Source organism: Amblyomma maculatum, chromosome 1 (genome assembly GCF_055883805.1).
Source record: "Amblyomma maculatum isolate TAMU_Amacu chromosome 1, ASM5588380v1, whole genome shotgun sequence".
Lineage (NCBI taxonomy): Eukaryota > Metazoa > Arthropoda > Arachnida > Ixodida > Ixodidae > Amblyomma > Amblyomma maculatum.
Genome location: NC_139344.1, coordinates 186,220,170 through 186,232,975, shown reverse-complemented (window position 1 = coordinate 186,232,975; position 12,806 = coordinate 186,220,170). Strand labels below are relative to the sequence as shown.

The window sequence follows — 12,806 nt, the reverse complement described above, 5'->3', positions numbered from 1 at the left end:
TTTTCACATTTCTGGATTGCAACGACGTCCTTAACCCATTTAAGCTGGAAAAGCACTTTTTCAGTTGAATTTCCAGCTGGATTGCCCTTTCCCAGCTAGAATGGCTACCCTTGACAAGTCTGCTGATGGCCATTTTTATTTCAAAACAAACTTTCGAGAAAACAACCCTCAAAAAACAAGTGTTTACCATCCATATATTTATAAGTAGTTCAAATATTTCAGCACAATTAACGTTTTTTTGGGCAGTAGTAAATAAGGCTATGTGTAGGGGCTAAATGAAAGGAGAATGTGTTACACTGTGGATAAGGATGAACATCAAGATTCATCAAGATTTTGTAGCTTGTTTAAGTCGTTTAAGAACAAGTGTAATTACTCCTGTTAAGAAACTAGAAATGCAGGAAATTTCGACAAGTGCTGTCTCTCCAACAATGAATTAGCCATTTTCTAGGTACTACAGATGTAGATTTCATAAATTTTAATGTGACCCTCAATATAATTTTATGGTAATTACTGAAAAAAAAATTCTGGGCATGTACATCACGGCAGCAGTGAGTGTGGCATGCCCATTCTCCTTATCACAACTCATAGCAGTGAAACTAGCCAGGTGACAAACCTATTATGTGGTAATACAAATAATTTTATGACCAGGACACCCATACAATGACAAATATTTTCTTTCGATAGAGTGTGCATATTCTTGCAGAGGAAATTCGTCTGTTGCATGATTCTTGGGTATAAACTCTATAGGTGTCGAACTGGGGCTGATCAGAGTTGCTACAGCACTATCATCATCAGCCAGACTATGCCCATTGCAGGGCAAAGGACTGTGTTAGCTGCATCTGCCTGACCCTACAAACTTAACTTCATCCACCCACCTAATTGTCTGCTGCCCCCTTCCCTTCAAATCCAATTGGTTACTTTAGCAACCATTGGTTATCCTTTCTTCGCACTACAAGTCCTGTCCATGCCCATTTCTTCTTGATTACGACGAATATCAGGAACATTTCTGTGACTCCATTCTGCACACTTCCTATCTCTTAACATTACACCTACCACTTTCCATTCCATAGCTCTTTTGCAACTGCAAATTTGTTAATGGAGATTTGTTACTGCAAATCTGGCTTACTGGAACCACCCCAGTGCAGGTTTGAGCACAGCAGCTATAAAACAAGGTCTGCTTTCATAACATACATGTATACCTGAAAAATCGAAATGCTCAAAATGCAATGCTCCATTTGCCATCTGGCATACCCGCACTTCATGCGCTAGTATTTATGATTTTCTACTGAAATCATCCCGACGACTCATGCAATGAATGCTATATTAGCCAAAATTCTTCATACTGTCTTGTGTTCGTGACAATGCTAAAACCAGCAAACGAAAAGACTGGCGTTGAACTGAATGAACGCTTTATTGGGCTGACTTGCACTCACAAAAGACCCAAGCAATCGGCTGCAGCGATAGCCGCAAGCGTGCTCGGTGGTCGTCTAGCTATGAATGCCCATTGTAATCGGCAGTGCTAGATTTAAAATTGCCTCAGAAACATCTAGATAAAACCACGAACGGTGACTAGCATAACCTGGAACATTGTAGAAATGAGGCAGGTTGGAATCCTTGGAGGTACATCTCGAACCATCTTCCCCAACAAGGGAAGCAATAAAGCCGCATCTCACGGCAACGAGCATGAACAAACGAAGAGTGCACAATCGATCCGTGCGCTACAATCAGTGATAAGGCCAATGCCGGTGGCTGTTAAAAAAACAACAGAGATCTGAATGATTCGCGACAATACACCTTACATTTTTCATTCGTCGAGGCTTCTTCAAGCAACTGGCCATGCGAACTTGCAGTTTTGTAAGAAACGCCCAAGTTCAACAGTTTTCTTTCCAACTCTGCTCTTTTTTAGATCACACAAACCATTTCAATCGTTCAACTCTGAAGTCACATAAGTACTTCCGCACAAACTCCGCTTCCTTGATTTGATAAATTCTTGGTGGGTCTTCCCAAGCTATCAGTTAACAACAGCAAAGGTCACATGAACCCCCAGAGAATCGCTTCCAGAACTGCTCTCCCACGTATTCCAGCAGCAAGGCATGTGGGGATGGGTGTCCATACAACCCTAGTACTGTGAACTAGCATATACGGCTTTTCAGATGGAATGATTTCCAATGGGGCACTTGCCCTTGCAAAAACGAAGCAGCAGTGTTGCTGTCGGTTACTCTTGAATGCATTAACACGCATTGCCAAGTTTGTCTGCAAGAATGGTGCATAAACCGAGGTATATCCTTTTGGTTATGCAGCCAGTACTCCAACAGTGTTCCTAAGTTTCTGGCGGCGCTACGATCGCACTTTCTTAAAATCGGCCTAGAACAGGTGATGTTTTCGGGAACACGTGGAGTCCCCCTCCGCTACACTCTATTTCATTGTAACCCCAAAGCATATGCGCTTGAGTGGAAATTTCGGCCTGTGGACAATATTCACCATTTTTGATTAATGTGTCTTGAATGGCTAAGAATTGATTGTAGGTTGATTTATAGGGCTTAACGTCCCACAATGACTATGAGGGACACTGTAGTGGAGGGCTCCATAAATTTCGACAACCTGGGGCGCTTTAACATGCACTGACATTAAACAGTACACAGGTGCCATGCTTTTAGCCTACACCAAAAAGCAGTCACTGTGGCAGGGATTCAAACCCGTATCCATGGGTACAGCAGACTGCTGTAACCATTGAGCCAGCACAGCGAGGTAAGAATTGATAGTGTCTGGAGTAGGTGAAGCATAGAGGTTTGCTTTCAGGCAAGGTCTGGGTGGAGGGATGAATAAAGGCATTGCATCTCCTTAAAGTTAGTCACTGTTACACAACAGTTACATGGCTAGATAACTGATCCAAGTGGTATGCAGACATTTCGGCAAAAGTCTGGGGGGCGTCGGCGAGTTTGGCTGGGGCCGTAGGAGTGACCGCCTGGCTGTTAGTTCTCAGGCTAGACAGTCAACCCAGTCGTTCCCAGCATTGCCCCTATGAACATGTACCCAAAACAGATTGATGCTGCTTGGAGAATGGGTATAGCATAATAGGGCCTCTCCCATTTTTTCCTTCTTCCATGTTATGCCCATTTTTCGTGAAACCCACTGTGCCTGTCCCGGCCCTGGGATTTTTGATCAGATGTTTTTGTACTATTTTGTTTGATTACTCAACTGCTTGCCATCACTTATACATCATGGGCATGCATGCCATCTACCTTTTAGCAGGCCAACTCTTTTACTGCGACAGAGTAGGAAAGTGTAGCAGCATTGCATGTGGAGCAACAACATGCACAAATCTTTAACTCAGATTACACTTAATCACATTAGACATTTTCTAGTGGGCGCAGTATTATACTTGCATTGTATGCAGCCAGCATAATTACTTGGCTGACCACAATAGTTACCTATATAGTTAGCTCTCCACTCTACTGAGTTACATGAATAGATAACTTATCCAAGTGGTATGCAAGCAAAAATTCAGTACAGTGCAGTCCATTTACAATATTGAGAAAACCGGAAAATCCGATTGTTATAACCGATTATCGCTATATCTGGACAGGCAAAAAAAAAAAAGAAAGAGGAAAAATGAATTAAAAAGCACGCACCCACATATTTTCCCATGCATGTAGGCTTGCCTACTTACCAGCGATGACTAAATCAGGTTGAACAACGATAATCATCGTAAAGGGCACTAAACATCAATTCCTTGGAGCCGAGCACGGTGATCTATGCTCGCCCACTGTCAATACTTTGACAGCATAAAATAACTTAAGCATACTTAAAGTCAGAAATTCGTGCTCGCTTGAGTGGCAGCTGAAACTTAGTTATATGGGGTTTTATGGCACATAAGCAACGGCGGCTATCATGCGGTAGACACAAGGTTAGATGATCTATCAGATGTCTAGGGTTATGATATTTATATTTGGTTTAAAACATTGTTTTTTTTTAAATGCGCAAACAATAGAAAAATCGACAAGTGCTTGTTCGCCTAAAAGCAATGCAGGGTGAAATGGAATGTGTTCGTTGTAAAATATAGCAAAATATTTTTTCCTGCGTTCTTCAAGTTGTGACCATGAGATTAAAATATTAACTATGAGCTCGTTACATACAGGTTTGTCTTTTTTCATTAGTAGGAAATTATGGGTGATGTGACTTAAGCATAAACGACATAAAATTACTTCGATGAACCGCTTGTGATGTTGGCATGATTGACTTCTGATATTGGTTTTACGTTATGAAGCTTGTTATTTAGTTAATTTTCCCAAGCGGCCTGCTACCTAGCTCTCAATTTGCAGCGCACTAATTTTACACAACCTCTGTGTGGCACGTTGATTTGTTTTATTTGCATATTCTTTTGCCCGTGCACTCGTTCATTACCACTTATCCCAACATAACTGGGTACCCAGCAGAATTTTATAGTATGTTTTCGTGTTGTGATATTTACCATGTTGTGTATGTTTCTTATCAGTGGTTCAACAGCATCTTTGGAGCTCATTGCAGTGATGATGCTTAATGAATCTTTGTAAATGATGCTGTTTTTGATGTTCTCATCCAATATTTTCTGCATGGCAACTCAAATAGCGTAGCACTTGGCTGTAAAAATGATGCACACTGAGACAGTCGTATTATTTTCTCTGTTTTATCTCGTACTATTGCACTACCAACATAGTCTTTAGTTTTTGAGCCATCTGTATAAAATGCAAATGCAATTTTTATATTTTTCTTTTAATGTCCGGTATTGAACAAGGTTTTTTAAATTTACAGTGATGTGCATCCAGAAGTTGTCGGGTTTCGAGAGCAAAGTTGTCTGATGTTTACAATGCTTTCAAAGTATTTAGCAATACAGCTGGTAAGGGCTATGGGTCTGCAACTCTTACGATTTGTGGGGGTTTACTTGGTTTAAGAAAGGGTACTATTATGGCCTTTTTCCACGCTTCCAGTATTTTGCTAGTTGTCCAAATTTTGTTCAAGAATTTTAGCAATGCCTCTACGGCAGCCTGTGAGAGATGGGCGAGCATTGCATAGTGCACATTATCAGGGCCTGGTGCTGTTTTCTTTCCTGAGGTTAACACTCTGCTTAGTTCGTGTATTGTGAATAGCCAGATGTATTTTTCATGTAAACCTGCTCCGGAAGGAAGCTTGTGTTTTTCTGCGATTGTTCTGTGCTTTTGGAATGTGCACGTGTAGTTGGTTGAACTTCATATTTCTGCAAAATGCTCCCCCAAAATATTGGCCTGTTCTTCTAATGACGTCTGTGTGCCGGGCGGTGTCAACACTGGGATTGTGAATGGGTTATAATTTTCACTGAATTTCCAGACCTGTTCTCACGCCCTTTTTGAGGGTATTGAGCTGTAAATAGAAGAAATTTTTGTCATGAGGTTTTCTTGGCGTTCCTCTGGACATACTGCGCTCTGGCTCTAGCCTTTCTGAATTTAACTAAGTTCTCTGTTGTCGGATATCCACGGAGGATGCCCCAAGCTTTGTTTTGTCGCTTCTTCGCTGTTTTGCATTCCTCCATCCACCATACCGTTTCTTCTTTGCATGTTCTGATGTTTGGGGTATGGCTAGCAAAGCTGTTGATATCATACATCTAGTAAACCTTTCATTTATTTCTTTTATATTCAACTCTTCGCAGTATTCTTTTTCAAGTGTGGCATTAATTTTAAAAACTGACCAATTGGCAAGGTGAAGTTTCCAGCGCTGTGGCCTCGTTGCGATGATGGATGTAGATGTTAGCTTAAAACTATAGGTAAATGATCACTTCCCCGTGGGTCATCTAAAACATCCCGAATAAAATCATTAAAAATTGATGAAGATGCAAATGCTAAATCGAGGCAGCTCATTTTCCCAGATCTGGGGCAGCAATACGTAGTTTTTCCTGTGTTCATTAAAATTATGTCATTTGAAAGAATAAAATCTATCATCTGTTTCCTGGAATCCGTATGTTCACTTCCCCAGAATGTGGCGTGTGCTTTAAAATCCCAAATTATCACGTGTGGCTCCGGCAACTGTTTAAGAAGTTCTTTTAAGCCATGTATGGTAACTATATATGTAGTGTAGTGGTATGTACACAGAACATATTGTTATTGTTTTGTGGCCAATGATGTTTACTGGACTGCTTCTAGGTTTGTTTTTAATGCTACCTCTCTTGAAGGGACGTCGCTTTGCATTACGATAGCAACGTCTCCCGAGAGTCGGCTAGCCTGCACACTGTCTCTCCGGAAAATATGAAATTTTTAAAGTTGTTTGGCCCCGCCGCGGTGGTTCAGTGGTAAGTCGCCCGACTACTGTGCCGAAGTACCCAGGTTTGAACTCGACCGCGGCGGCTGCGTTTCGATGGAGGCGAAACGAAAAGGCGTCTGTGTGCTGCATGATGTCAGCGCGCGTTAAAAAACCCCAGGTGGTTGAAACTACTCCGTAGCCCTTCACTATGGCTCCCCTCTCTCTTTCCACTTTCACTCCCACCTTACTTTATGGTGCGTTTCAGGTGTCTACAGCTACAAGTGGACAGATACTGTGACAGATACTGCGCCATTCCCTTCCTGTGAACCAATTATATTATTATTATTAAAGATGTTTGGTATGCTGTGGCCCGAGGTTTGTTTCCTGTAGGTACATAACTGTCGGTGCCATTGTTTTGAGTATATCCGTTATGTTTGTGTAGTTTCTTAGTAGACCTCTACTGTTCCACTGTATTGTATAAGCCATTGTGATAATCTGGGGATTGGGGGAGGTTATGTATTCTCAGGAGCGGTGACCCGTGGTTTCCCTCTTCTCTCTCGGGAGTCTTGCCGCCGCTGCAGCAGTGGCGGACTAGGAGATGAATCCATTGCCACTCTTGTGGCACTGGATTTCTGCGGAGATGCCAAGGATGTTCGAGTTTTGGATGTCAGCAGGCTCTCGCCGACATCCATATCCTCCACGATGGACGATGGCCAGTGGCCTTCACGTGCATATTTTTTGTTGGCACCCCTGAACCAGACCCTGCTCCAGCGGCAGTCTTTTGGTACAGGGGTTGCTTTCTAAGTGAGATGGGGCGGCAGCTCCAGCTCATCAGAGCTGTTCTGGGTGTCTGTCGCTGAGGAGACCGCCCCTGAAGGTGGTGCTTGAGAGCCTCCAACGAGAATGCGTGGTTTTCTTGCGAAAGTCTGAGCCCTGTGGACAGTGCCACTGGCTTCTGTGGTGGAGACTTGTATGTCGACACCAGGTCTGACGGATCAACCTGTGTGTCAACTGAAACTGAAGGTGGTGACGATCTGCGTGTCACCATTTCAGAAAATGTGCCCTTTTGTTTTCTTGCCTCGGGGTATGATAAGTTCTCGGTGATTTTCAGGCTAATTTGTCTTCCACACTGGGCATGACCTGGAATATGCACCTTGAGCGCCATTGCAGTTCACATTTGTCTTTGGCGTGTGAGCTTTCTCTGCATATAACACAAGTGGGTTTGCCCCGGCAAGCCAAGGAGCTGTGTCTAAAGCGTTGACACCTAAAACATCGCCTGGGGTTCGGGATGCAAGGGCGGACTTTATAGTTTATGTAGGCTGCATGGATCGATTCTGGCAGAGTTGTACTGAATGTTAGAACAATGTGTTTCGTTTTTATCTCCGTGTTGTTTCTTCGGATGGTAATTCGGCGGGCAGCAATGACTCCTCGTTTGGCTAGTTCCTCTTGCATTTCACCATCGGTACTCTGTAGCAGTTCATACTCAGATATCACTCCCTTTGTTTTGGTTGAGGGTGCGGTTAGGAGCGACTTGTACACTTGTGGCGACACACACTGCGCACATTTCTGCGCAGCCTCCGTTTTGTTATCATCCGTTCTACCGTAACACGGCCACACGCTGGACTGCCTTATCGATAAGCCACAGCGCCACTGCTGCGTCATCCGAGGCATGCGTCATTGACGGCGGCAACAAAACAGGCTGTCCGGTTGGAAAGCTGTTCTTTTTTTTACATTCCGCTTCGTAGACGAGTGTGGCCTTAATTTGCTCGTCCGCTACCACTGTTAACCGAATAAACACCCGTTTTGGGATTCGTCCATCGAAAACAACATCCCATATTTGGTGACCCAGACCATGAGCAATACGCATCGCCATGGACGAGCAGAGCAACAGCTTCGCGAACTGCACGGCCAACTGAACGCTTCCGTGCAGAAGCATCCTGCCGGCTCTACCGAAGTAAACAGAACCCGTGCAGACGGTATCCAGCACGCTCCCCCACACGACGTCTGCGTGTCGCTGTCAAGCTTCAGCCATTTTGGCCCGACTCGCCCGAGGTGTGGTTCGCCCAAGTCGAGGCCCCAGTTCTCTCTTGCACACATCACGCAAGACCGGACCCGCTATGATTATGTCATCGCCAACCTCGATGCCCGCTACGCTATAGTGTTCTAGAATTGAGAAGTGTGCCGTCTGCCGCCGGCGAGCTGGTCGTTTCAGCGATGACAGGAGAGAGGGCGCTGTGTGCAGGAGGAGCGCAGTGAGCGCAGAGCAGACAGCTGGGTGAACCGCCTTCGTCACCGCTGGTTCAATCGGACTCCGAAGGCGCAATAAATTGTGTCGCTTTAGCTCCCACACGCTTGTCTAAATGTATTAAAATGGTTATTTTCATGAACAAAACAACTATCCCTATAAAATAAGCGGCCGTCGTCAGGGAACGGCAATACAAATACAGGCAATGTAAGATACAGATTGCCGACGAACTGACAAACCACGGCAAGATATATTTCCTGAATGTATTGGGTGCTTTATTTCTCGAACACTAGCGGGAGGTTCAATGACAAATGTCTAACATATTTCTATGATCACGTAAATTTTTAATATTGGATGCACCGGTTTATGCGGGCTAGACTGAAGTCTTCCATCGACGCTCGCACGTACTGAAAACGCAGTGAATGGTGTTTTAGGCTAGGCTAGCGTACTTTTTGCGCCACATGTATATAGAGGTATGCGAAGATTGCGAAGAGAAATAACTCAAGTTACCGACATTCTAGTAGAAATTAAGAAGAAGAAATGGACATGGTCAGCTCATGTAGTGCGAAGAGAGGATAACCGATGGTCGCTGAGGGTAACAAACTGGATTCCAAGGGAAGGAAAGCGTAGCAGGGGGCGGCAGAAAGTTAGGTGGGCGGATGAGATTAAGAAGTTCGCAGGGGTCAAGTGGATGCAGCTAGCACAGAACCGGGTTAAGTGGAGAAATATGGGAGAGGCCTTCGCCCTGCAGTGGGTATAATCAGGCTGATGATGATGATGATGAAGATTGCTTGAAGACAGAAATTATGCCAGCGCTTACTGATGACTTTATTTAAATATGGGCGAATACATATGAACTGGCAGTCCTACTCAAAACGAAATGAATGAATGAGAGCACATAGCAATGAACGAAACCACATAATGGACGACGTGAAAAAAAAAATCTCGACTTAGTGCAAGAATATGGTACAAACGTATAAAACTGTACAGAACTATTTGAGAATATTAATGAACTGTACTAGGCTGTGAATAAATTAAGCTGCTAAATTTGAAAACACACAAGAGAAAGGCAGAATGATTGAAGTCCTCAAACACGATTACATTGCACCTCCTCAGCTTTAGGTGCTTTACCTGCTCTGCTTTAGATGTCTGCTCTTGGTTTAACGACTTGGCATAAAAACGCAATCGCATGAGGACGTAGAACTTCACTATGTTAAGTGTAATTTCTTTGTCATGAGTAGGGCAACCAAACTTGGAAACCTCTGCGCTTTGCAAAAACAAAGCAAATTCACGCATGCTATTTGCGTTAATCTTTCTTGAACTAAACAAAAAAAAACGTGAAAGACTCTTCCAGCGTGTGCACGAGATTTGCAAGCTCCGAGGACGAATAAAGCAGACCTCCGTGGTCGAAGTTTGAGATAAATTGATTTTCTTCTTTTTGTGCCGTGCACGATTTGCTTGAAATGAGATAAGCGGAGCAAGTACTGCATTTTGACTTCTTCATGAACTTTCTAGCGACATATCCTGCAATATAAGCTATGAGACGGCTAGAACTGTGCCTAGTGACGTATCAGTGGTCATCTGAAGGAAGGGAATTCAAATTAGCTTCGACGTCCTCGAGCCTTCCCTCGTCAACCAAACGGTCAAGCTCATCAATAGGATTTGAAAGAAGCTGGGTAGGTTTGTCGCTTGTACGGCTAATTTCAAGTAAGGCATTTACAATTTCAGCATTACAATTTCCTGTCTTTGGGGGCTTCGCTAAGTTGTAAAATGCCAGGGCATTAACTGTCACTAAAAATTGAGCCGGCGTGGGATGATCGTTGCAGCCATTAAAATGCCTCACGATGCCGAAGAGGTTTTCTAGTTTGTCTTCGCTTAGTCGCGATGTGATAATGTATGTAAAACCGCATTTTGCAGATAAGTAGTCAACGAGGTCGACTGTGGACTGCAAAGTTACCCGAAGGCCTTCCGCGGTGCTGTTGCTTAGGAAACCATGCTTTGAGTCAACCATGCTTTGAGTGTATTTCGAGAAGGGAAGGGTTCGAATAGGGAAGGCAGCAGAAAGAGCGCGCAAGAGCAAGAAGAAAGAACGAAAGGAAGGAAAAGAGCATTCAGTAAAAGAAGGAGGGGGGGGGGGAGCGAAAGTCATACGAGACGGACGGAACTGTTACTGTGGTCTCTGCAAATATGTGTTTTCCTGCTTGACCAATCATCGCTCTTCGCTCAACAACGCGCCATAGTACAACAGTCATAGAAGCAACGCGATGCAACAAAATTCACGCAGGAAACGAGCCGTAGAAGCAGACGCCCCAAGCGTTTCCTCTGCAGCGCGCGCGCTTGTGATGCGCTCCTACGGCTGACAGCGCCACGTCGCTCCCATTGCCGCGCGCCGAAGACGGCACACTTCACAATTCTAGGACACTATAGCTACGCCAACGAGGTCCAGGATATCATTGTCAGCCAACCAATAGCCAACCTTTACGAACACCTCAAGACTGAACTCACCCGCCACCTGTCACTCTCAGAAGGCCAGGAGGTGCGGTAACTACAGTTTGCAGAACTTGATGAGCGCCAGCTTTCGCAGCTCCTCCGTGACATGGGTGCTCACACGGCCAACATGGAAGTCCAGGATTCCTTACTGCGAGCACTTTGGCTTCAACAACTTCCACTGCACGCCCAGGCAATTCTGCAGGCTCAGCTTACACTTCCTCTCGACCAACTTGCCGGGATTGCTGATTGCGCCATTGAGGTCTCTTTGCCGCAGTTGTCGCCCACCGTCCAGGCTGTGGCCGCACCGCTGAACACCAGAGCTTGCGGGCCGTATCGACGATATCAGTCGATAGCTTAGCTTCCTTCAACGTCGAATGAATCAACATGTGCCAACACATCACCCGCAATGCCGTGACCGTACCACCACCCCGTCAAAGCAGCCTCGTGACGACGACCGGTGCTACTACCATAGACGCTTCGGGGACAGAGCCTGACAATGTCGACCACCCTGCTCCGTTGGACATAAGGGAAACGCCAACAGCAGCTCGTAGACACGGCTGCGAGCTGCCAACCTGGAGGCCGTCGCATCTTCGTCACCAACCAAATTACAAAACAGCGGTTCCTTGTCGACAGTGGTTCTGACATCTGCTGCTACCCACGAGCCCAGCTTCAAGGTACCCGTCCTCCTACGTCATTCGAGCTGAGCGCGGCAAACCGGTCCACAATCAAGACTTACGGCTCGCTTTAAAAACCAACGCCGTGTCCTTCATTGGAATTTTGTCATCGCTGACGTCATCGAGCCAATCATCGGTTCAGACTTTTTGGCGCACTACAACCTCCTTCCGAACTACCGTCACGACAGTCTCATCGACGCGACACGTACCACGCCAACCTCACTGAATTTCCCAGATTGACGTGCCCTAGCGGGTTGCCACGCGAGGTACTACATACAACTGTGCACTAAATCTGCACTACCCTAGAACTCCCGGTTTTCTGCCGCGTCCGTCACCTTGCCCCAGACCGCAAGCACATAGCCAAAGCAGTTTTAAGGCATGTTCAGTGAGGGAATCGCCTGCTACTCTGACAATCCATGGGCCTCGCCACTTCACCTTGTCCCGAAGAAGACCGAAGGCTGGCGGCCCTGTGGGGACTACCGTGCCCTCAACGCCCGCACCATTCCGGACAGGTACCCCGTTCACCACATATGGGACTTCGCCCATCGCATTTATGGCTGGCACGTTTTCTCCTGGCTAGACTTGGTGAAGGCCTACAGGCAGATAACCATCAACCCGGACGACGTCCCAAAAACTGCAATCATTACCCACTTTTGACTTGTTCCAAGTTTCCCTTCATGAGCTTTGGCCTGAAGAACGTTGGACAAACCTTTCAACGTTTCACTGACGAAGTCGTCCGCGGTCTCGACTTCCGCGTCTACCTTGACAACATATTGATCTTTTCCCGTAACACCGACGAACACCACAAGCACCTTCATCTGCTTTTCCAGTGCCTCGATGACCACGGCCTACTCGTCAACGTCCCAAAGAGCATGCTCGGCACTTCAGTCGTCAAATTCCTCGGCCATGAAGTTTCATCTGAGGGAATTCGACCTTTGCTTCAACGCATCTCAGACCTGCAGAATTACCCCCAACCCTCCACCGCTAAAGACCTACGCCGCTTCCTCGGCATGCTGAACTTTTACAGGTGTTTCTTGCCACACGCAGCCGACTACCAGACTTCCCTATCATAATGTCTTGTCTGGTCTACGAGGAAACCAGACCGTCCCGTGGACACCGGCTTTAATGCAACTTTTCGAAGAATGCAA

General features: G+C 45.5%; 1 pseudogene; it reads left to right on the top strand.

Annotated features, from left to right (window-relative positions):
* The first annotated feature begins 8,101 nt into the window (after positions 1-8,101).
* LOC146205124 (uncharacterized) lies at positions 8,102-11,535 on the top strand (annotated as a pseudogene).
* The last annotated feature ends 1,271 nt before the right edge of the window (positions 11,536-12,806 follow it).